This window comes from Loxodonta africana, chromosome 6 (genome assembly GCF_030014295.1).
Source record: "Loxodonta africana isolate mLoxAfr1 chromosome 6, mLoxAfr1.hap2, whole genome shotgun sequence".
Classification (NCBI taxonomy): Eukaryota; Metazoa; Chordata; class Mammalia; order Proboscidea; family Elephantidae; genus Loxodonta; species Loxodonta africana.
This window is the reverse complement of record NC_087347.1, coordinates 36,119,403-36,144,923: the sequence shown is the minus strand read 5'-3', so window position 1 is coordinate 36,144,923 and position 25,521 is coordinate 36,119,403.

Genomic DNA, 25,521 nt, shown 5'->3' with positions numbered 1-25,521 from the left:
GGGATCACAAAAAAGTGAAGACTATCGGGATGAAGTACCATGCCTTAGAATAGTCAAAACCGGAAAAACCCCCAAAACCGTTGCCGTCAAGTTGATTCCGACTCATAGCACAGTGACTCATTAGGATAGAGTAGAACTGCCGTATTGGGTTTCCAAGGAGCAGCTGGTGGATTTGAACTGTGGACCTTTTTGATTAGCAGCTGCAGCTTGCCATAGCTCTTAACCACTGCACCACCAGGGCTCCTAGAATAGTCAAGATACTTGTGTATAATTGCTTTTCTGTTCCAATTTTTGACGTATTATACTTGGGCTTGGTGTCAGATTTAGGTTCAGTCCTGGTTTTACTATTTACAGGCTTTGTGATCTTAGGTAAGTTTTTCTTTCTGCAACTTATTTTCCTCTTCTGTAAAAAAGGAGCAATAATAGCTGTTATTTTGTCGTGTCATTTTAAGAATTAGATGAAATGATACATTCAGCTCAGTGTATGACTTGTAATAAAAAAAAATAGGAAATTAAAAAAAAGTTATTCTTGCCACTAACATTGGAAGGAAAGAAACTTGCTTTGTAATTAAGTCTGAAAGAATACAAATCAGTGGATTGTGTCCTAATATTTTTTGTTGCTTGTTAAATATGCAGTTGGAACAAAATAAAAGAGAAATAAGAATTTCCATGAGCAGGTTGCAAGTTTCTATTCATAGTGGACATTAACTACTGCCTTAACATCAGAACTAAGTAGAGACAGGTTTTTGCTTAGAGTATTTCTCCCTCTTTGCCACAGATACATTATCCTTAAACTATGCATTCAATCTCCTCTAATCAGTTTATCAAGTAAATACAGGTCTACTTTTCGCTTGCTGACGATGTGATTAGAGATTTGTAGAACAGGACTATGTGATGTGATCTTATTTGTATCAGTGGTGGTGCTAAAAACTATTAATAAATTGAGATCTCTCCACTGCTTAATCTGAGATATCTGGTATTCACTAGGAATGCAGCTATTAGACATATGAAGTTTTACATTTTAATGTGCATATAATAATCAGTTGCATTCAGACAGATAAGTAGAGGGGCTCCAACCTCTGACTTGAAACAGAGAGCGCACTAAGGATAACTAACCGTCACAGAAGTCTGTGAGCCTACAGAGAAAAAATAGCACTGTAATAGACAATTTCTTTCATACCAGTTAAAGCAAAGAGTCAGTGAACTGCAGTATATAGAATTATTACATTCTCTGTCTTTACAGACATGATGTTACCTGGCCTGCTGTCATTTTTTCTCTCCTTGAAATCTAGGTAGTACCAATAATTGATGCTAAGTACTTTCCATTTAAATACCAAAGTTCTACCAAGCCAGCTGTTCTCACCCCTGGCTGCACATTAGTATACAAAACCAAAAAACTAAATCCACTGCCATCCTAATTCAGGAAGGTTTTAGTAATACAGGAATTAGTAATACAGGAAGGTTTTAAAAATACCAAAGTCAGGGTCCCTTTCCAGATGTATTAAATCAGAACTTCTGGGGGTAGGAACATAACTTATTTAAAAAAATGTTTCCTAGGTATCCAGGGTTAAGAACTTTTAAAGGAGCTAGGTGCTATGAGGTTAGCACTTCTAGCTTGGCCCTGGACAGTCTTTCATTAACTCCCTTCCTTGCCCTGTCTTCTCTAGCTCCCCTGCAGTTTTCTGTTTGCCTCAGTCTCCCCTCCCGTGCCTCTCAGCAGCTCTGCTTAACCTGCCTACACAGATGCAGTTCATCTGAAGAGACTTCCTTGGCTTCCCACCTCTCTGTTCCCTCCTGTGCTTCTGCTTCTTATATCCAGTTCTTCCTCCTTGTCTTAATGGCAGAAGTGGTTTTTTTTTTTATTGGTTTGTTTGTTTTTAAAAGCTTTCTCCTCTACCTTAAGCCCGCCTACTTCCCCGAGGACCTTGTTTCTTCAACTACTCTCTCTTGTCTTGCATTTTTAGTTCAACAGATTTTGAGTGTCTTCTTTGTGCCAGGTGCTAGGGCTACAAAGGAGAATAAGATAATCAAGGAATCCAATCAAGTAGGAGGAGATAGAAATATAGACCCAATTATACTCTGGTGTAATGGTAATGTGGGCAACACTGGAAGTATGTCAAGATTGCAGAGGTAGGAAAAAGGGAGGTGATTGCCAATTTTTCTTCTACCTGATTTCCTCCGGAGCCCAACGGGTTTTTAATTTTCTCTGGTGCTGAAAAAAATGTCTCTTTTGCTTATCGTAAACTACAGTCACCTTTCCTTGATTGTTTAATTGTTCATTGTTTCCCATATTTTCTTTCACTGCCAAGCTTCTTGACAGAGTAACTTACATTCCGTGCCTTCATTTCCCCACACATTTCTTAACCTTCTTTCATTCTAAACCAAAACCCAAACCAAACCTGTTGCTGTTGAGTCCATACCAACTCCTAGTGACCCTATAGGACAGGGTAGAACTGCCCTATATGGTTTCCGGGGCTGTAAATCATTATGGAAGCAGACTGCCACATCTTTCTCCCGGTGTGTTTGAATCATCGACCTTTCTGTTAGCAGCCTACCACTTTAACCGCTGCACCACCAAGGCTCCCTTCTTTCATTCTAGCATCGATTTTTACTGCTAGCATTTTCTGGTTCACCAGTAACCTGCTTTTCAGTAACCTGACTTCTCAACAGTGTCAGATGCTCTGAAGCTCTCAACTTCTGCTGGCTCCCACGACATTGCATTTCCTTGATTTTCCCTGGACCTCTGAGAAATCTTTGTCTCCAGCTTAGGTTATTATTCTTTCTTTCACCCAATAAATAGGTGCTCTTGAATATCCTGACCTCCAACTTATCTTCTTTCTGTGCATTCATTTCCTTGAAAACCAAAAAAAGACCAAACCCGTTGCCTTCAAGTCGATTCCGACTCACAGTGACCCTATAGGACAGAGTAGAACTGCCCCATACAGTTTCCGAGGAGCACCTGGTGGATTCGAACTGCCAACCTTCTGGTTAACAGCCGTAGTTCTTAACCATTATGCCACCAGGGTTTCATTTCCTTGAAGAGCCCATCAAACTATCACTTCCATCTAAAAAAATAATCTAAATATAGATTTTCAGCCTAATAAGCCATAATCCTTCCAAGGTAGGAATACTGTCTTGTTATTATTATCATTTCCAATGTGAAATATAATTTAAAAGCATTTAATAAGTGTTAAAAAAAAAAAAAAAACCAAACCAAACCCACTGCCGTCAAGTCCAACTCTAGTGACCCTATAGGACAGAATAGAACTGCCCCATAGAGTTTCCAAGGTGCGCCTGGTGGATTCAAACTGTGTACCTTTTGGTTAGCAGCCCTAGCATTTAACCACTACGCCACCAGGGTTTCCTAGGTAAGTTCAATTCAACAATCTTTCGAGTTTCTGTTCTGTTGTTTTCTAATTGTCTCTACTTGCTCTCAAAATTTTAATTTGGCCTAACCTGATCTTATCAAGTATTTTTGTCTATTCTGAATTAATCCAACAAATATTGACTGAATGACCAGCAGGCACCATGGTAGCCCCTAGAGATGTATTGGTGAACAAAGATGATTATAATGAAAATATTTATTATATCACTACTATTTTTAGACTAAAACCATTTTTTAGATTAAAATAGTAACTGACTTCCTTTCATCTCTTCACCAAATCCTTAGCGTTTTACCTTCCCAGTGTCTCTGTACAGCTGGATTGTTGTGATATTCTCCTAATTGCTTTTCTTCTTTTTTTTTAATATAGTTTTATTTGTTTTTGTTGACAATATACACAGCAAAACATACACCCTATTAACAATTTTATCCATGTACCATTTAGTGACACTGATTACATTCTTTGAGTTGTGTAACTATTGTCATCTTCCTTTTCTGAGTTGTTCTTCCCCATTAACATAAATTCACTGCCCTGTAAGGTTCCTGTCTAATGTTTCAACTGCTGTTGTCAATTTGATCGCATATAGGTAGTCCTTAAAAGAGCATAATGCTCAATGCAGACACATTTTACTAGGTAAGCTGAACTATTGTTTGGTTTTAAGAAAACTTCAGGGGATGTTTTTGGTTTAAGGTTTAAAGGTTATCTCAGGGCAATAGTTTTAGGGGTTCATCCAACCTTCGTGGCTCCAGGAAGCCTGGAGCCTATGAAAATGTGAAATTGTGTTCTGCATTTTCCCCCTTTTGATCAAGATTCTTCTTTGGAATCTTTGATCAAAATGTTTGGCAATGGTAGCCAGGCACCATCCAGTTCTTCTAGCCTTATTGCAAAGGAGGCAGCTGTTCAGGTAGACAATTAGCCACACATTCCGTAAACATTCCATATCCTCCTTCTATTTCCCGACTCCCCTTCTTCCTCTGTTGTTCCAGGTGAATAGATACCAACTGTTGTCCCTAACTGCTTTTCAATACTTTCCTGTTCTAAAAATATTCTTAGAGCTCCATTCTGAGCACTTTGCTTTTCTGTTCAATAACTTCAGTGGTTTCTGCTTCTCTTCACTGATCAAACACCTTTGACCTGTTGCCATCAAGTTGGTTCTGACTCATAGCAACCCTCTAGGACAGAGAACTGCCCCATAGGGTTTCAAAGGCTGTAAATCTTTACAGAAGCAGACTGCCACATCTTTCTCCCATGGAGCGGCTAGTGGATTAGAATCGCCCACCTTCAGTTAGCAACTAAGTGCTTAATCACTGCACCACCAGGGCTCCTTCAAATATCTTTAGTGGGTTCAAAACCCAGTATCCTTCACAATCAGGCCCCACCCCTCTGGCCAGCATTCTCTTATGCTGTTATTTCATACACATTCTCACTCCAACCAGACTTGTCTCCTTGCTGCTCTCTGAGCACATATTTCACTTTCTCACCCTGGACTTTTGCTCTTGCCATGTGTTCTGCTGGATGTGCTGTCCTCTCCTCCCCTAATCCATTGGAATTCAAGCAACCCTTAACAACTCAGCTCAAATACTTACTCCTTTCTGATCCCCTCAGCGGGTCATAACCTTGTCTGCTTGGGAATTCCTATAAGGATTTGTCGTTTCCGTTGTTCTTTTCCTAGTGCTTTGTGGTCATCTCTTATTGCATCTATCACATACTATCTGCATTTGTTGTTTCTGGTAGCAGTATTATACAAGGTCAGCAGGACAGGGTCATCGGAGTAGAGGGGGCCAAGGTACCTTGAGGTCAGAATGTTGGAAGGACCGTTTACATAGATACTTAAATCATGAACAGTTGTGAGGAATCTATAGATAACTGCAGCAAGGAGGGATAGCTGCTGACATGGCTTGATGAAAGTGGTTTCAAAGCTGGAATGTTTAGGGAGAAGGGAGAGAGAATGGCATGGAAGTGACTCACCTTACTTGCAGACCTACTAGTACATTGAGTATAGGAGAGAAAACAGGTACCAGTTGTAAGGAAAATATGGAATTCTCAGGGTGTCTTAGTTTCCTAGGGCTGCTACACAAAATACCACAAAAGGGTGGCTTTAAAGAAATATATTGTCTGCTAGTTTTGGGGGCCAGAAGTCTGCATTTATGGCTTCGGCAGGGCTATGCTCCCTCTCTGTCTGTTCTAGGGGAAGATCCTTCCTTGTCTCTTTCACTTTCTGGTGGCCCCAGGCTTTCTTGGCATTCCTTGGTTTGTAGACTGCTCCTCACTTGTTGTCTTCATCCTGTGTGTGATATTCCCCCCATTTGTTCTCCCTTGGGTGGCGCAAACAGTTAAATGCCCTACTAGTAGCTGAAACGTTGGTGGTTTGAACCCATCCAGAGGTGATTCGGAAGACAGGCCTGGTGACCTGCTTCCTAAAGGTCGCAGCCTTGAAAACCCTGTGGAGTAGTTCTACTCTGCCCACATGCAGCTGCTATGAGTCAGAATCGACTTCATGACAACCAACAACAAACTCAGAAGAGATTAAGATTAGGACCCACTCTACTCATTTATGACATCATTAATTTAACAGATAACATCTGCTAAATTTCCCAGACAAGGTCACATTCACAGGTACAGGGGTTAGGGCTTTGACATATCATTTTTGGGACACAATTCGATCTATAATACAGGGAAAGGCCAGATTTCAGTTGGAGTGAGAAGCCGAAGGGAATTTAAAGAGAAGAGACTGACAGACTGTCTCTTTCTTTTACTGGTCAGTCGTTTTCCTTTAAGAGATTAGCAGTTGTCCTTTCTACCACCAAGAGTCTGATTTTAGAATGTCGCTGCCCCTCATTGCTACATTAGCTGAAGAAGAACTATTTATGAAGTAATCTATATTTTCCTTATGAACTAGATTTTTGGTAATAGAAATTTCAGTTGAATGTTCTAATGAAGTGTAATATGGAGACATACTGAACCAATTAATCTAGAAAGCTGACGTAAGAACAAGACTTTTTTTTTGGTAACTGGTCAGATATTCTAAGCATAATTATCTAATTGAAGGAACAGTATTAACAAAAGAAAGGAATAGTATGTACCCTGTTGTTATGTGCCATCGAGTCAATTCTGAAGCATAGCAAGCCTATAGGACAGAGCAGAGCTGCCCCATATTCCCAAACTGTAATACCTCAGGGAGCAGATCGCCGGTGTTTTCTCCCTTGGAGCAGCTGGTGGATTTAAACTGCCAATCTTTTGGCTAGCAGCAGAGCGCTTAATCATTGTGCCACCAAGGCTTCTTAGTACATCCACTAGTGATACGTAGTTGCCTTACCTAGAAATAAATCAGCTTTTCTTTTTTTTTCACAAAATGAGGATAAACATTTAGATCACATGTATTCAAATGAAATATCAGAAGAACGATGACTTAATTTGGATTTTAAAAACACAGTTTGACATGTGTCAGGACTTATCTCTTTTATGGCAGAGTGATACTCTATTGTATGTATGTCCCACATTTTATTTATCCACTCCTCTGTTCATGAAGTCCTGATACATGACACAGCCTAGATGAACCTTGAAAACATGATGCTGAATGAAATAAATCAATCACAAAAGGGTAAATATTGTTTATTGTATGATCTCACAGGTTTGAAATACCTAGAATAGACAGCGTATAGAGATCAGAGTTTAACAGTAGTGACCAGGGGCAGGATGGAGGAGAGAAGGGGGGATTACTGGTTAGAAAGCACTGAGTTTCTGTTTATGCTGATGGAAAATTTTGGCGTGGATATTGGTGACGGTCACACAACATGATTGATGTAATTGGTCTCACTGAATTGTACTTGCGAAAATGTTGAATTGGCAAATGTTGTGTTATCTGTATTTTTACAACAATAAAAAAAAAATCAAACTCGGTTTGATATATGCCTCAACTTAGGAGGACATCAAGGGAATTATGCTGAGTGAAAAAAGTCAACCTCAAGAGGTTACACACTGTATGATTCTATTTATATAACATTTTTGAAGTAATGAAATTATATGAATGGAGAGCAGACTAGGGGGTAGGGGTTTTGGAGGAAGTATTGGTGTGGCTATAAAAGGGTAGCATGAGGGAGTCTTGTGGTGATGGAAGTCATCCTGCACGTTGATTGGGTAGTAATTACATGAAGCTATACATGTCATAAAATTGCACAGAAACACACACAGAGAAAGGGATGCGTGTATGACAGGTGAAATCTAAATAAGCTCTGTGAATTGTACCAAGTCAATATCCTGATTTCGTTATTGTGCTGTAGTCATGCAGGATGCCCAACTTGGGGGCAGCAGGATGAAGGGTTCCTGGGATTTCTCTTTACAATTATTTGCAACTATATGTGAATCAATAAAAATAAATGTTTTTTAAAAAGTTCCAGTAAATCTCCCCCAAACACAAAAATATCACAGAAATTAATGGACAGTACAGTTTAGAAACACAGAAGTAAATTGTGGGGAAGAATAATACGAAATTTTCAAATTACTCTTAAAGAAGTCTTTTCTATTTTCATACGCAGTTTAACGCAAACGATGGACTGGCACTTCAATTGACTTTCTGACATTTGACAGACTAGGAAATGACTTTTAATATTTCCCACATTTTTGTCTTATCATCATTATCCAGCTTTTTTTTTTTTTTTTGCCATGCTCTTGACATAATTTCCCTTGGAAGTGGGTTTCAAAAAATATACATGTCTGTGCAGAACTGTTAATGCTTCCTTATAGTAGACAGTGATGGTGATGTGAAATCCATTGTTTCCATTTTTGCCTTGGCTCCCAGGAAGTTAACAGCTAATATTTAAGAAATACAAATAAATTTTGTAGCAGAAGGAATTACTTCTATACATGAGTAGGCACATAAGACAAAGATTTTTAAATGTCCTTAGGAGGAAAGAGGAGTACTCTGTCACTTAGCCTGACTGTGATTTTTCTATAATTAACTCTGTTACCACATCTAATGCACATTTGACTTCAGTCGGTATCTTTCTTGTTTCTCAGAACTGCCTGCCTCTGCCCATCACTCTTCCAACTACCTGTGCCTCTTTTCTAGAACTATTTCTGCCTCTTTTAGTTTCACTAAGGAGTCCCTGAATGGTGCAAACAGTTAACAAATGCCCAGCTTTTAACTTAAAGGTTAAAAGTGCCTGAGAAGAAAGACATAGCAGTTTACTTCTGGAAAAGCAGCCATTGGAAACTCTATGGAGCACAGCCCTGTTTTGACAAACATGGAGGCACGTGAGTCGGAATCGACTCCAATGGCAAGTGATACTGGTTAGTTTCACTAGCCACCTCCAGGAGAAATGGGAAAGTGCATATCTACAGCAGATCCTAGGGAAGAATCAGGTTTTCTTAAAGCAAAGCTTTGCTCTGCCTGCTGGCTAGACTGTGTCCCAGTGTTTGTTTTACTTCTGTGTATTTAAATTCTCACAATCATAGGATTCAGAAGGGAAGATGTGAAGAGACAGGTCCTGCTCAAATCCATATAGCTGGATAGAAATGGAGCCAGGCTCCACATTCCCACATTAGTGCTCCTTCCATAGGCATTATGAGGTTGGGAGCTGAGTTGTGCATATAAAAGACTGCTAATATTTTCAAGGTATATAACAATTATTATTAGTCAGTAGCAAAGTTGAAAATGTACTACAATAGAAGAGAGAAATACAATTTGCATTTGTATTTTTAAAATATTCCATTTCAGTAAGCCTCATTATATGAAGAATTTTTTATTATAGAATGTTTTCCAGGTCCGTGTGGATGTTGTTGTTATTGTTAGGTGCCTTCCGACTCATAATGACCCCATGTACAACAGAACAAAACACTGCCTGATCCTGTGCCATCCTCCTAATCATTGTTATGCTTGAGCCCATTGTTGCAGCCACTGTGTCAGTCTGTGTCATTGAGAGGCTTCCTCTTTTTTGTTGACCCTCTACTTTACCAAGCATGATATCCTTCTCCAGGGACTAGTCCCTCCTGATAACATGTCCAAAATATGTGAGACAGAGTCTTGTCATCCTCACTGCTTAAGGAGCATTCTGGCTGTACTTCTTCCAAGATAGATTTGTTCATTCTTCTGGCAGTCCATGGTATATTCGATATTCTTCGCCAACACTGTAATTCAAAGGCATCAGTTTTTCTTCAGTCTTCCTTATTTATTGTCTGGTTTTTGCATGCATATAAGGCGATTGAAAATACCATGGCTTGGGTCAGGTGAACCTTAGCCCTCAAAGTGACATCTTTGCTTTTATGTAACACTTTAAAGAGGTCATTTGCAGCAGATTTGTCCAGTGAAATACATCATTTGGTTTCTTGACTGCTGCTTCCATGGGTGTTGATTGTGGATCCAAGTAAAATGAAATCCTTGACAACTTCAGTCTTTTCTCTGTTTATCATGATGTTGCTTATTGGTCCAGGATTTTTGTTTTCTTTTTTTTGAGGTGTAATCCATACTGAAGGCCATGGTCTTTGATCTTCATCAGTACGTGCTTCAAGTCCTCTTCACTTTCAACATGCCAGGTTGTGTCATCTGCATATCAGAGGTAGTTGATGTGTCTTCTAAAATCATTCTCAAAGCCAACTCCTTAGACAAAGATTAGACTGGACTATAAGACATAAAATACTGGTGAGGAGTGTGCTTCTTAGCTCAAGTAGACACATGAGACTATGTGGGCAGCTCCTATCTGGAGGCAAGATGAGAAGGCAGAGGGGGACAAGAGCTGGTTGAATGGACATAGGAAATACAGGGTGGAGAGAATGCGCTGTCGCATTGTAGGGAGAGCAACTAGGGTCACATAAGAACGTATGTATAAGTTTTTATACGAGAAACTGACTTGAATTGTAAACTTTCACTCAAAGCACAATAAAAAAAAGTCTTCCTCTAATCCTGATGCCATGTTCTTCTTCATATAGTAGAACTTCTTAGATTATTTGCTCAGCATAAAGATTGAATAAGTGTGGTGAAAAGGTACAACCCTCGTGCACACCTTTCCTGACTTTAAACCACGCAGTATCTGCTTGTTCTGTTCAAATGACTGCTTCTTGGTACAGGTTCCTCATGAGCACAATTAAGTGTTGTGGAATTCTTTGCAGCATTATCCATAATTTGTTATGATCCACGTGGTCGAATGCCTTCGCATAGTCCTGTGGATAGCTATCCCTGTGGATAGCAAATGTTAACGATGTTTTACATTTATCCAGTTCTTGTATAGTTTCTCAAATAGTTTTATTTGATATTTGTAACAGCAATGTAAAATAAGCAGAACTAATTTTGCCATGATTTTGTGGCTTAGAAAATTTGGCCATAGTCAGAACCAGTAAGGACAATAGAATTAGAACCCAAATCTGCTGCTGTTGAATTTGACTAAATCAAAGTGCCTTTTAAGTAAGCAAATGTTGCTTCAAGTCCTGTGGAAGAATAGGCTGTATCTCCATGCTTGTCACCACCCCTTCTATGAGGCTGGGCATATCTTAAGAACAAGACAGTGCAACTCAAGATGAACATGGACCTTGGAAGCATAGTTAATATCTGGCAATATTTGCTACTTATTCTTACTTCAAATTATGGGACAAGGTGTTATTTAAAATATAAAATATTATGGTTGAAAAAGTTCCATGAAAATTATTTTCAAGCATTCAGACACTGTACAGGACTTGCAGTTTAATGATAGCAAGGTTCTAGCTATGGAGCCTTGGTAGAGCAGTAGTTAAGTGCTCAGTTGCTAACCAAAAGGTCTGCAGTTTTAACCTACCAGCTGCTACATGGGAGAAAGATGTGGCAGTCTGCTTCTGTAAAGAGTTATAGCCTTGGAAACCCTATGGAGCAGTTCTATTCTGTCCTGCGGGGTTGCTATGAGTCAGAATTGACTCAATGGCAATGAGCTAGGGTTCTAGCTTTAGCCTAAAGGATACTAATATATGTATGATTATATCTGGTAAATCAGGCTAGAGGGCTGCCAGCAGCTCATTTTCATGAGGACCAGGTAGCCTCCTGGAAGAACCCATTGAAGAGAGATAGAGTTGTGCTCAGTGCATTTGACCAAGTCAGAGAGCCTTTATTCTTGGTTCTTAGAGGGAAGGGTAGTTCTGAATAATACATGGTACCTGTCACTTGGTTTGGTTCTTTGACCCAAAACCCAATAAATGAAAGCATGTGCGTTAGGCTTCTTCCAGGCTTGTAGAGCTGTTGTGCACACTAGGAAAGCCATCTCCTTTGGGCAGATGCAGCTCCAGGAGCACAAGGCTTGATGGCTCAGCAAGCAGATGTAGCCTTTGTTGGAAGAAAAAAGGCTTTCCATCCTTCAGAGAAATATAGCCCTTCACCAATGGCTTGGCCAGCAGGGCCTGGGCTCATAGGCCCTACTCGACTCGTCATCTGAGCACAAATTCTACACCTTTGTGTAGCACCCCACGTGTGCATTATCTGGGAAGAGCACAAAATTACACTTAAACAAAAACTGGTTTTATTACCTGTTGCCATCGAGTTGATTCCGACTCATAGCGACCCTATGGGACAGAGCAGAACTGCCCCATACGGTTTCCAAGGAGCACCTGGTGGATTCGAACTGCTAACCTTTTGGTTAGCAGCCGTAGCTCTTAACCAGTATGCTACCAGGGTTTCTACTGGTTTTATTAAAACCATAAAATATTGATCATATCAACAACACTATGTAGGAATCCTTAAATAGAATTTAGGGGGAGATGAGTGTTATCCGCTACTTTTAAACAGAAAAGTGTGTTGTGCTTAGACAACTTAAGAGGCTTCAGTGGCTCGATAGGGGCAGGAGATAGTGGTGCCCAGTAGACTGGGCCAAATGCAGCAGATGCACAGGACAAATTGTGGATGTACAGCAGACATACTGGTACCCAATGGATGACTGTAGGAAATGGTAAGTGCCCAGCGGATGTGGCAGTACAAAGCAGGTGGCACCAAGATGAGGTACCTGCTGGTTCATACTGGGTGGTCAGGAACCAGCAGTTACTCAGAAAGGGCACGCATGGGCACCTGTGAAACTTCCCTGGAGGCTCTCAGAATCACTTGCTGGAGACAGGGTGAGGGAGGCGCCCTGTGTAGGAGCCCATAGGTCTTAAGAAGTTTTTGGGGGGCATTGGTGAAATTTGGCTTTTTGGTGTTATTGTCAGTCCATCTGTTCCCACAATCTGGTGAGGCCTGGAGAAACTTGGGTTACATAAATAGAACATGAGGCATATACCACTTAATATTTTGTTTGAGGTCAAACATTAAAAAGATTTTAGGGGAAAAAAAAGAAAGTGACCTGGTGTCATTTGTACAGGGATGTTGTACTTTTTTCCTGGAAAGGAAAATTTGCTAAGCTTTTGTACTTTTGTACCAGCTACATCCAAATCAGCGTATAATAAATTCTTAACATAAAAAGGAACAATCCTCCACACCCCATAAAAACTTTAATAAAAGCAAACTAGCTGAACAGGTGCAAATTGACAAGGAGGTGATGGAGGGGGTTGAGGTCTTTGTGTAAGTGATGCACAGATAATAGGTTTTAGAATTTAACTGGCTGGTCAAATTTGATGAAGAGGAAAATGACTTTTGGGGAGGTGAGAAAATCACTTGGAAAAAGTTCTTTTACTATTCGATTTAGTAATTAATTTTGCAGAGAGATGTATGACGCAGCACAAAGGCTGTAGTACAGCTGCACAGCCATTGTCATGTTTCTATGTGGAAGGGACATGGCAAAGAGGAATCGTATTCCAAAAATAACTGTTTTTGAATGGGCTGGACTTGATGCAATGCAAGTAGAAAAACAACTTTCTTTGGTCTCACCACTCTCCTTTATAATCTCTCTGTTGAATTTCTTCACCCTGGAAATCTCCCATTATTTCTGATGGATTTTCCAGGCACTTTTTTTTTTTTTTGTACACAATTAAGAAAAAAAAAAATCCAAGAAAACAAAACAAAACAGAAACACTCTTGTTACTTTCAAACAAAATAACCTTATTTTAGTAATTAAAATGTCCATTTACTGTCAAGACCCAAAGTTCAGTCCAGGACTATGCAGATGTCTCCCTCTACCTGTAACTCAGACCTGCACAGCTGAGGCGAGCAATGGGGTCAGCAGCACTGTCAGCCGCTTCTGTCTTCCTCATCCTTCTCTGACACTCAGCATAGCTGCTTCTTCTGACCTTCTTCCTAAGGGTCAAGCCTGGGGAGTGGGGTGGAGAGAGGATTAAGGAAAAAGGAACACAACTCTTGATAGCTGGTGTGGGTGTGACAGAGCCTTGGTTCCCTCCGGCTGTAGGGGGTGAGCTTAATGATTGCAAACTCTGCTTCTGTGGCTCATCACTATAAGCCCACAGCCCTGAGCTTCCAAACATACCCTACGCAGGCTGTTATGGATTAATCGTGTACCCCCAAAATACGTGTTGTAAACCCTAATCCCTATACCTATAGATGTAATCCCATTTGGAAATAAAGTTTCCTTTGTTATGGTAATTAGGCCGTATCAGTGTAGGGCGTGCTTTAAGCCAATCACTTTATTTTGAAATAATTTATGGTATTTTTGTTGAAAGCGTACAAAGCAAAATCAGTTCCTTTCCCATTCAACAATTTTCACGCAAATTGATCAGTACCATTGGTTACATTCTTCACATTGTGTAAACATTCTCATTATTTCTGTTCTGGTTGTTTCGTTTCCAATAACCTAGTCTCCCTGTCCCCCTACCTTCTTATCTTTGTTTTAGAGTAAGTGTTGACAAGTAGATCTCATATAGATGAATTTTTAAAGCTCAGTGCTCACAGGTGATATTCTTTATCTTATGAGCTAACCTGCTATTTAGCTATAACAGGCGACTTCAGGGGATAGTTTCAGTTCAAGGTTTAAAGAACATCTCAGTGCAGCAGTCTAAGCCTTAGTCTCAACTAAGTCTAAATTTTTTTTTAAGAATTTGAGGTTTCTGTTCCACATTTTTCTTCCTTTCTATCAGGATCCATTTATCATGGCCCTGATCAGAACGTGTGGTACTAGTATCCAGGCACTATCTTGTTCTGGTTTCAGGGTAGAGAAAGCTGTGTGTGGTTCTGTAGACTAGTTCCTTCTCTGAATCTTGGGTTTCCTTCTTTCTCTTTTGCTCTGGATGGGTGGAGACCAATAGTTGTATTTTAGATTAAGCCGATCACTCTTCAGACATAAAAGAGCAGATTAGGCAAAAGACCTCTTTAAAGTGTTAAAAAGCAAAGATACCACTTTAAGGACTAAGATGCACGCAACCCAAGCCATGGTATTTTCAGTCACCTCATATGCATGTTAAAGCTGGACAATGAATAAGGAAGAATGAAGAAGAATGGTTGCCTTGAATTATGGTGCTGGGGAAGAATACTGAATACATCATGGACTGCCAGAAGAATAAACAAATCAGTCTTGGAAGAAGTACAGCCAGAGTGCTACTTAGAAGTGAAGATGGTGAGACTTCGTCTCAAGTACTTTGGACATGTTATCAGGAGGGACCAGTCCCTGGAGAAGGACATTATGCTTGATAAAGTAGAGGGAGAGCAGGAAAAAAAGGAAGACCCTCAATGAGATGGATTGACAAGTGGCTGCAATGATGTTGTCAAACATAGCAATGATTGTGAGGATGACGCAGGACTGGGTGTTGTTTGGTTCTGTTTTACATAGGGTCACTGTGAGTTGGAACAAACTGGAAGGCACCTAACAACAACAACAACAACAAATAATGTGTAATGATAGATTGAAGTGTTTCCATCAGAGGAGTCAAGTTCTCCAAGATTCAAAAGTAATTTTAAACATATACGCACAGATCTCTACCAGTGGTTAACATGGTATTTACATAAATTTAAGAGAAGATTTTGAAAAATTTGATAGCACAACAAAACAAATACTGCCAAATACTGATTATCAAGCAGTTTACCATCACAGAAGCATTAGGAAGAAACAAGTAAATGACAGAAGTGCTCCAGAAGTATCACTGAGGGCCAGAGATCAGTTTTGCCTAACTGCACACTACACCATCATTGGCACATTTAAATCTTGCATGAAGAGCGAAAGTGTCTGAAGTTCTTTCAAATAGATATTTCTTCTTAAACAGTGTGGATGTACCTGAAGTATGCATGAAGACATTTAAGAAATTAGTACCGGCTTATCCCGATCGCTTAAATGTAAACCCTAAAAGATAAGTGCGACAATTTCATTCTTACATGAGAACTAAGCTTACAGATTCAGGAAAGAAAAATTTTACTCATGTGGGCATGTAGGATTCCGTGATAGAAGATAAAATACAACCCATATTTCCCAGCGTTGAAATGGCTTTACACATATTCCTAACTTTAATGATCACGAACTGCAAAACAGGATGCTCATATTTGCCCCTAAAAGAGACTCAAAAACCCTCAGCATGGAACAGTGACTCAAGAAGGACTCGATTCATTATTCTCATTATGTATGGAAGTAGGTATTGTTTGGCAGCTTAATTGTGATGAAATTATTGAAGCATTTGTAAGACCAAAGAATAGAAAAATGTTTTTAATCGTAACATGTTAGAAAGATCTGTCTAAAAAGAAATGAGTAATTTGTTGTAATATTTATTTTCTGATCATTAAATTTTCTTTTATGGCATCTTTTCATTTGTTCACTTATAATTATAGTATTTATTACAAAACAAGCATCAAAATTGAAGTATGAACTTTTTAAAGCAAAATTGGTGAAAGTCAAGTTTTCATTGCAGGAGATAATAGAATTTTACATTGATTGTTGAAACTAAGTTCACTGACTCATTTTCTTTGCTGTAGAATATGTGCAATATTCTTTTTGTAGAAAACGTGGTATGTAGTAAAAATCTTAGTACCCCATATCTACTAAAAATTTTATAATCCAGTTCATCTCATTGCACTAAAAGGGCATGTGCCATTTTTGTGTTCAGTTGCTAACATTATAGTCACTTTTAGCTAACACACACACGTATCTTGTTCAAATATGTGGGTAAGCAGAGGAGGGGGCGCCACAGATTATCAGTGTTTAGGGTCCTCACATGTCTTAACCCAGCCCTGATTAGGACATCTTCAACTAAAAGGCCATATTAAATGTGGACATTGAAGGACAAATGAATTTCTTTAGATAGAGAAGTGGGGGACCAGACAGATGAAACAATGTGGGCAAAATTATAGAGGAATTTCTAGCAAAAATCTAAGATAACATTTCTATGCAGTTAATAGTTTGGATGTTCTGTAGAGTTTTTTTTTTTTTTTAAATAACAAAAGTAATAATAGCAATAACAATGACCAATACCTATAGACTGCCAGGCACTATGCAAAATTCCTCATGTGGACCATTTCAAAATACCATAACTCTCTTAAAAAAAAATATTTTTTTTCTTTTTTTTTTTAGGTAGTAATTATTGTCATCATTAGCATCATCGTCTCCACTTTACAGCTGACAAAATTGCGGTTGAGGTTAAGTAACTGGCCCAAATTCATAGAGCTAGTAAGAAGTTGAGTTTGGATTTGAACCCAGGAATGGGTGAAAACCTATGTTTAGCCACTGCACTGTAATGTGAATTATGTTAAAATAGTTTGAGATTTGTGTGTGTTATCACTAGAAATACAGTGAGTCAGTTACCCTTTCATCTGCCTCTTTTGCTATCCTAGAAGAACTCATTTGCACTAAATGTTAGCGAGTTAATTAGAAATTTCTGGCAAAAGTAAGGAGAGAGGGTGTACATTATATATCCCATAGCAAACTACTTCACATCCCCTTCAGACTGACTCTACATGCGAGCTCCTGCCCATCAATGCTCCTCCACCAATCTTCCTCTGTGATTCTTGCCTAATACAGTTCTGTTAAAAAAAAAAAAAAAAAAATACAATTCTGTTATGTAGGACAAATTTGCAGGCCCTACTCTTTGTGTTCGGCAAAGCCAGCAAGCCAGCAAGCGAGTAAGCAAGCAAGCAAGCAAACAGAAAACAAACGCTGAAATTAACTGAACCCACCTTCCTCAAAAGACAGTTCAGCAACTCCAGCTTCTGACTCCCTATCACATGCACCATATCAAAGCATAAAAGTACTACTAAATATAATTTTCTTCATCTTATTACATGAAACATGCCTGGTGTTGTTAAATGGACAAAGAGGTTAGAAGTTGTGAAGAATTATCCTCACATTTGTTGACTTTGTCCCCTGTGCAATGGAATGTGCACTGGATTAGAGGAGTCTTCCTGACAGTAACCATCTCCAGTTATAAGTTATTTAATGGCCATCCTATTCTAAAATAACAGTAATGAAAGAAAACCACCAATGCATTTGCTTCACATAATTAGAGCTTGCAAGGTGAGATAATAAGTGTCAGTAATTAAAGTAAATTGAGACTTTTTCCTTGGAGGAGGAAAGCTTTTATCCTACGTTTTGAAACATGTTAATCCCACTTCCACTTTCCCCTACTTCAAAGGCCTGTGTCATTGGGATGACATTTTCAGAGCAAGCTGCCTACTGCTCGTTCTGCAAGCTTAGCCCTCCTCTATTGCTGTACCACAGGGAGTCACCAGAGACTGACTTGAGGGCCTCCTTTCTTTAGGCATGCTGTATTTATGGTCTTCTAAGTATTCATTAAGAGGCCAATTCTTATATTTTTTCTTTCCAAAATTATTTTATTCCTGTCAGTATAGTAACATGCTTTTTCAGGGTGGTGACTCCCTAAATGTGGGTAAAGAGCCACAGCAGTTCATTTCCTAATATTTTTTATATTAAATTCTGAAGGGATATATATGTATATATACTGAAGCAAAACCAACAACCCAGAGAAGTATATACCATCTTCAGAAGAGTAGCTACTGAGCACCAACTACGAGTTGCTGTGGAGTGGATTCCAACTCATGGTGACCCCATGTGTGTCAAAGTAGAACTGTGCTCCACAGGGATTTCAGTGGCTGATTTTTTCAGAAATAGATTGCCAGGCCCTTCTTTCAAGGCACCTTTGAGTAGACCCAAACCTTTAACTTTTTGGTTAGCAGCCCAGAATGTTAACCATTTGTACCATCCAGGGACTGCCAAATGCAGGCTAATTCACTTAGTACAGAAAGCCATATAATCCTCACCATTCCTGGGAAGGTGATATTATAGCCCTATTTTTATAGAAGAGGGAAAAGAAATTCAGTGAGATTAAGTGATTTGTCCGAGATCTCGTATCTAAATCTTTCTGGCTTTCTAGCCCATGATCTGCTACCATTACACTCTACACAAAGAGCAAGACAAACACCTAGAAACTTTCCTCAGTCCTTTATGAAACAGTAAGAGAGCAATTATTTGTTCCATAAATACTTAATTTATAATTGTATATTCCACTTCATTCCAAAACAAGGATAAAAAACTTTATAAAAGCAAATAGAGTAAACTAAGTAGGCTAAAAAGAGAAAAACTAGGTAATGGGGAAACAAAAGTAAAATAGATGAACCAAGAGGAACAAAGTTTACTAGAAAAAGCATATACAAAAGCTGTATTGCAAGCGTTGATCGATAGACTTAATTGGTGGAATTCTCTTTGCCTTTTAGCCACAGTATTAGATTATATGTTTCCAGTATTTCACATATGTTCTTTATACTTCATAATCAAACATCTAGTCAACCAACAGATGAGTATGGGATTGATGCTGATTTGCTGCTTTTGTGCACTTAATAATTTTCATCTTTGTCAATTTGTATTAAATTTATGGCATCTATGAGTCGGAATCGACTCGATGGCACTGGATTTGGTTTTTTTTTTTTTATGCTTCTTATGGCAACTTTGGCAAGAGTTGGGCTGTTAACCAAAACGTTGGCAGTTCAAATCTACCAGCCACTCCTTAGAAACCCTATGGGGCAGTTCTACTCTGCCTTATAGGGTCCCTATGAGTTGGAATTGATTCGATGGACACGGGTTTGGTTTTTTTGTTTTTTATGCTTCTTATAGAGGTCCTGGTGGCGCAGTGGTAAAGATCTTGGCTGCTAACCAAAAGGTTGGCAGTTTGAATCTAGCAGCCATTCCTTGAAAACCCTATGTGGCGGTTCTGCTCTGTCCTATAGGGTCACTATGAATTGGAATTCATATGGCAATGGGTTTGGTTATGATTTATATCAATCCATAAACACCTTCATTTTTAATTTTGAACTCATTTTCATAAAATGTGTATACAGTGCAATAAAGTATTCAAATAATTCCAGAAAGATAGCAGTGCAGACAATCTATTTCACAAACCCAGATGGTGTTGCCAGTCAAAGCTGAACTGGTAGGGAATGACACCAAAAGACAGGTGAAAACATTAACTGGAGGCCATGAAAGGGTTAGATTTAACACAAAAGAAGTGGTTAAAGAATGTCATGAATAGTGTTTAAAAGAATAAGTTGTACAAAAGTTAAACCGCAAATACTCATGCACAGAAACTTGTGCCATAGAGTCTTGTACCATTGCTAGAGGTGGGTTGTGAATGTGTCCAACAGATCACAGCAAAAAGAAAAAACCAGTTAGTTACAGGATTTACAGTGTCATGAAACTGAAAGAAAAATCAATTGTCCAGGACAACTTTTCCTGGTTTGGAGAGAGATTGTCTAAAATGGAAAACATATGTGATATGAATACTTAAGGATCCCCCCTCCCACCTCCATTTAAGAACCAAGAAGTTGCTATCTGGGAAAAAATATCTTCAACATGTTTAATTTTTTCCTGTTCACCACAACTGCTCTAAAAAAGTTAGGAAAGAAATTCATCAGATGACAAGACTGACCTCTCAGTCTATCCAAGATTATGGGAGCAAGCTTGTATTAGGTATGGATTTTTTGATTGTGTTCAAACTTAGTGTATGTTATTCAGGAGAAAAACAGCACACATGAGGAAGTGATGATGTCACAATCAAGGGGAGCATGTCATGGGATTTTAATTTCAATTCTGACTACATATAGCTTATTTTGAAGGGTCTTTCATATGCCAGTTTGGTTTCACATACAAGGAAATCCACAATAGAGGAGGCCATTTTATCATTATTTCTCCCTTGGAAGTCTTTATATTTTCATACTGTGTTATTATAGCCCTTTCAGTTTTGATCTATTTTTTTTTTTCAGTTAAAACAGGAAAAAAGTAGAATTTTGGTGGTTTAGAAACCTGTAGTTAATTCTTTTTTTATCTGAGTTTAGCAAACTCAGCAAATAATGTGTGCTAAACTCTCAATCTAAGGCCATATGAATTTCAAGGGAAATTAAATCTGTATATGATTTAGCTATACTTTACCCATTGAAATATTTGGTAGAAAATGCTTGATGTCCAGAAACCTTATGAACCATTTTTATCATCTTTTTTATTTGATCCAGGAAGTTGATTTTCATGGGTAGTAAATAAAGTTTATATCTAGAAACCATGAAATCTATCAATATGCTTATTATGATTTACAGCATCAACTTTTCCAAACAAATTTGATGTGGCTTACAATAATAACACACTTTCAATAGGGCAGTTAAAAAGGAAGTTAAAAATGAGAAAAAAAGATGTAGAGGAAAGAAAATCTAATTATATGGGAAGAATTGGAAAATGTATTAAATTTTCACTGAGCTCCCTTACCACCAAGGCAAAAGACAAACCAAATGGGGAAGCAAAATCTAACACCCTGCTCAACCATCATCCTGGTAGTATGCATACTCCATTATAAAACCAAGGGAACCTTTCAAGACCCATGGGACATAATTAAGGTATCCCACCTACTGTTTATGCTCTGGAGTTCTTTGGAAAGGGGGTAACCTTATATTAACGTGTTTAGCCACAAGGTGGAGGCCTTTTGAAATGTGTGAAACTAAAAAATCCTGAGTGGCAGCCTCATTTTTGTATTGATTGAGCATTGTCTCAGGTGATGCCTCCCAGGTCTCTGAATTTTCTAAGCTTTTCAAAGGTATGCCTTTATTTCTGTAAGATAAACCTCCTCATTATGTTTCCCAGTCACTTTGTTCTTGTGACAATGTACTTTTTTTGAGAATAAGCTATTGCCAGTCTCCATTCAGTCATAGTGACCATTTTCTTCTTTATGTATTCATCGTTTTCAGGTGTTACTGGCTCCCATCTTTTCTGGCTTCTGAACGGTAAATAATACCTTTCTAATAAGAAATAATGCATTGCAGTGGTACTTTTCAAGAGACTGGAACTCCTGTAAGTTATTCTTACACTATATTCAATCTTATGGGCTAATCATTGCTTCTAGTATTCCAGGGCAGCTGTTTCTGCTTCTTAGCTGTTAGTACTGCTTTTGTTATGAAGAATACATAGTAGTGGTAATTTTCCTGAGATTCAAATTTCTTTAGTTTTATTTATTTTTCTTCTAAGTACTGCTTTTGCAGTAATGAAAAATGCATAGTAGCGATACTTTTCCTGAGATTAAAAAAAAAATCTCTTGGCTTTATTTATTTGGGCTGTAAGCATTGATTGCTTTTGCAGTAAGGAAGAATATATTGTACTACATTTTGAAAAGGTTTATGGAAAATAATAAAAAGGCTGAGAAGAAGGAGACTAGAATAAAATGTATGTGCAGTCATTGCTAGGTGCCTTCATGTTTTATCTTATGCTTTGCAGATTTTCAAGGAAAAAAAAAAACTTAAAAAATCTTGATTTTATCAGACTCATATCAGTAGCATTTCTCTTATCCAGAGACCTTTGGGACACATGGGATCCCAGATAATGGGTATCAAAATTCATAACTCGTAACAAAAATTCTGAATTAGTCCTTTAATCAGCATGCCTTCTTTAGTGAAAACACATAGTATCAACAAAAAAATTCAAAGGAGAAACTAATTGGGTCTTGAAAGGGCTAAGCAAAGAAACCAACAAACCAGGAACATCCTGTCTAGCGATAGTATCCAAAGTAAATGAAAACTTAAGCCTTCTTGTAAGGTACTTCCTAACAAAAAATAATTTCATCCCTGATTTTGGAAACCATGTGAGAAAATTGCTATTTTTCACCATGAACAACTAATGGGTAACCTTGGTAATTGTGTAGATTTTTTTTTGTTAAATACTGATTTGATTTTTTTCATTTGGACAGTCAGTTCTTTTAAAACGTAGACTTTTTTGCAATCTTTTTTTTGTGAGTAAACCACTTCTCTTTTAACAAAGGTATTTTCTTCAGTGTTCCTTTGACATTAGTTTTGCTACCATTATATGCTTTGAAAATGAAAGGGAACTTTTATTTTAAATTCCTAATTACAAAAGCAATATAGCCCCATTACAGAGAAGTCATGAATGTCTACATTAAATAAAGAAAACCAACCAACCAATCAAACAAATGAAAATCTCATAATTTTACCTGTCTGAAAATAACCAGCATTAATACCTTGATATCTTTCTCAACTTTTGTGAGTGTGTATATTTTGTAGCATAAAGTTTTATTGCATTCTAGTTGCTAAAAAGAATGGAACCATACTGGGAATATTGAGACAAATCAACTGCAAAGATGCATTGGTTTTACTGGATTAAATATTGGTAGATTTTATTTGCTCTGTGATGTTCATGGACTACATGTACGGCTTAAATAATTTGACAGATAAAATATGAACTTATATACTGTCAAGAAGAAATAAATCAATGATTTGGATTATTTATCTGTAGAGAAGAAACAGTTTTTGGAATTAACAACATAGGAAATAACGGCGTTAATCTATTTCAATTTTTTTCTCAAATGAGACCTTCCCTGGCCTTTCTGTCTCTCACACTCCCCTCCCCTTACCTTGACACTCCCCACTCCCCTCTCCTACTATGTATTTCTCCATAGCATTATCACTTTCTAATTTCTTATATCACTTAATTATTTATTTTGTTAATTATCTGTATCCCACCTATAGAATGTAAGTCCACGAGGGCTGCTGTTTTTTCTAGTTATGTTCTAATTTTGTGCCTAGATAGAGCAGGGCTCAGATGAATAATTTTAAGATACAGAGCAGTTCCAATGTCATCCCCATGACAGACTCGCAGGGGCACAAATTCATGGCCACCTGCTTTCCTTCCCGCTCTTAGGACAGGCATCACTAATCAATCACAGCACTCTTTCCTATCGAACTTGGGCACAGCCACAAATCAAAGGTCCTGATTGAAATAGTATTTCAGACAAATAGTACTAATTGAAAGAGTTTGTACCCATTTGCCATCTAGTTTTAGAAGGTGATTATGTATTTCAGGGTTGCCTTACCTGCAATTCCAGGAATTCCAATTTATCTATACATTCTTGTGTTCATAAATTTATTAACATATTTACCAAACTTTTATTGAATTCCATTACTCAGCTACACATTAGGGATACAAATATCAATAGAACACACTTCTTACCTTCAAGAAGAAGGGGATGAAAGAAATAATAAATTGGTTCACTCATCCATTCATTCATTCTTTCAACGATATTTAGTGCCAATCATTTGTCAGGCATTGTTCTGGATGCTAGAAATACAGATATATTGTGGTGCAAGCAAATAAATATGCATATTTTAATAAATACGATAATAAGTACAAGGTGCTACAGGCACACATTAGTGGGTGTTTGTGTGAAGAGAAATTGAGGGGAGGCCAATGCAGGAGACAATACCTGAGCAGTTTTGAAAGATACAAAATCATTTTTATCAATATGAACTTGCAGTGTTTCAATATGACAATTTCAAAAGGTGATGATAGTAATAGCTACCACTTCATTTATTTCCAAAAAACCCAAACCCACTGTGGCCGAGTCAATTCTGACTCATAGCAACCCTACAGGACAGAGTAGAACTGCCCCCATAGAGTTTCCAAGGAGCACCTGGTGGATTTGAACAGCCGACCTTTTGGTTATCAGCCATATCTCTTAACCACTATGCCACTAGGGTTTCCTCATTTATTTAGCCCTTAAAATATTCCAGGTACTTTACCTGTATTTCCTGTAATCCTCACAAGACTTAATAAGTATTCTATTTTAGCTATGATATTTATAATCAATGTTGCCCATCTAGGATGTGACAAAGTGGGTTTAGCTCAAGCCTGTGTCCTTGCTCACCACACTGTTCTGTGTGGCTGGGCAGACGGGTAAAAAAAAAAAAAAAAGAAGAAACACCAGGTGATAAAGCTGTAAAAGCTCCTAAAAGGCCTATGGGTCATAATGACCTTTGGATTTTATCCTCTGGGCGTTAAGGAGTTATCAACGATTTTAAACAGAAGAATGGTATAAACAGTTTTGATGTTTAGAAAGATTAAATTGTACATATTGAAGGCAAAAGGTCAAGTTTATAGGCTGTTACCATAGTCCGAGGGCAAAATGATGGAAGTCTAATCAAGTGACAGTGAAAATGGAGAGAAAAAGCTACAGGGCACAATTATGAGGTCTTGGTAATTGAATCAATGTGGAAAGAGGGAAAGGTAGGTATTGAATATGATTTCCAATTTCTACAAGGTAGATGTAGATAAAGAATGCAAGAGGAAGAGCGTGTTTTTGGAGAAGGAAACTATTTTCATTTTGGATGTGTAGAAAACGATATGCTTGTGGATATCCAGGGATATGTCTTGTAGGTGGTGAGATGGTTTGAGTCTGGTGCTCAGGAGAGGGGTCTTGGAAAAGACAGATCTCAGTGTTGCCAGCATCGGATTGAATTTGCAGTGTAAGCGTGGTGACAGAATAATGGCCTCCCCAAAGATGTTCATGGCCTAATCCCTGTGAGTATGTTATGTTACATGGCAAAGGTGAATTAAGGTTGCTAATCTGCTGACCTTAAGATAGAGAGATTGTACTGAACTCTCTAAGTAACCTATTGCCGTTGAGTTGATTCTGACTCGTAGTAATTTTAACGGACAAGGTAGAAGTACCCCATAGGTTTTCCAAGGCTGTAATTTTTACAGAAGCAGATTGCCACATCTTTCTCCCACAGAACGGCTGGTGTATTCAGTCCTCTGACGTTTCAGTTAGTGGCTCAGTGCTTAACCACTGCCCCTAATGTAATGACAAAGGTCTTAAAAGTCAAAGAAGGAGAAAAAAGGTAAATCAAGTCAAAGGGAACGGTGTCTATGGAAGAAAGGCACAGAGAGAGTCCGTGTTGCTGGCTTTGGAGATGCAGGAAGAGTGGTACGAGTTAAGGAATGGAGGTGGTCTCCAGAAGCTGGAAAAGGCAAAGAGACTATATAAAATT